Genomic DNA, 1,358 nt, shown 5'->3' with positions numbered 1-1,358 from the left:
GGGCAACATGAGGGCAACATGAGGACAACATGAGGACAACATGAAGACAACATGAGGACAACATGAGGACAACATGAGAGTTAAGACAACGGATGTCGGACCACACAGATGAGATTTCAGCCTTTCCTCAGCAGTAAAACTTAAAAAAACAGCCTCAGCTCACGAATAACTCTGTTCTCCCTCCACCCAAAAACACCGCCCGCCATCCACCATGACAGCTGTCTGTCTGAAACCAGCCGGCGGTCCTCCACCCGTGGATTTGAGATTCTGGTCTGGTGTCTCGTCCTCTGAAGACAGACAGTCTGGTTGTTTTGGAGGAGCTCCGTCGCTGTCCATCACCTCAGCGGGGTACCCTGTCCCCCGTGTGACGGTGCAGCGGTCCTCGCTGCAGGCGCCTGATGGATGAACCACCGGAGGGGGAGTTTGGGAGGAGGAAGCCCGCCCACTGGGGCACGAGCAGGGGGTAGATTTGGGATTAGAAGAGTTCTGAATCATTCAGTTTGATGTTGTGGAAGAAACACTTCATGGACTCTTTAACCCTGGTGTCGTCCTCGGGTCAAACTGACCCGTTTCAATGTGTTTTATATCAGAAATATGGATTTCTTTCAACCAAATGGCCCAAAAATAACATGGATGACTCCACACGTACTTCAGGTGACATTAGTGATTACTTTCATTGAATTTTTTGGGGTGTTTTTTTTTAATCTTATAGCATTTGAATTTTTTTTTTTTAATGGTTTCCAAACAGTATCGGGACTAAACTTTGACATCTACCCATCTGAGATCCACTCAACATCCTCTGATCTTATCTATTAGTCAAAATAATTAATAATTTCTGACTTTTTAACTAAAAACGTATGTATAATTTGGTAGAAATTAGGTTTTTTGAGCAATTATTCCAAGAATAAGTGTAAAACCTGTTATTAAACCAGCTCTGGTTTTGAAAAAAAGCGCCAAAAGCTGAAAAAAGTGACAAATAAATCAGAAAAAGCGACAAAAACATCGGAAAAGCACAAAATCTTTTTTTAAATTTTGAACTGGAATGGCGAGTTAATGGTTACCCGGAAGACAACCCAAGGTTTAAGGGGACGTTTCTTGACGTTATTGTTATATTTTCCCCCACTTTTTAAAATCTTTTTGTCATTTCTTTCAATGTTCTTGTATGTGTTTTTTCTTCAAAGTTATGTAAAATTGAAAAACACCCAAATTCAATGAAAGTTTATGGACGTTAGATTTTTATTATTATTTTTTGACAATTTGCTTGAAAGAAACACACATTTTATGATATAGAAACCTTTTAAAAATGGACTACAAATTTGACACGATAGTAATAATAATATTCCCCCCCCCCCCCCCCC

Source organism: Etheostoma cragini, chromosome 1, assembly GCF_013103735.1.
Source record: "Etheostoma cragini isolate CJK2018 chromosome 1, CSU_Ecrag_1.0, whole genome shotgun sequence".
In the NCBI taxonomy this organism is placed as follows: Eukaryota; Metazoa; Chordata; class Actinopteri; order Perciformes; family Percidae; genus Etheostoma; species Etheostoma cragini.
This window is presented reverse-complemented; position numbering follows the sequence as displayed.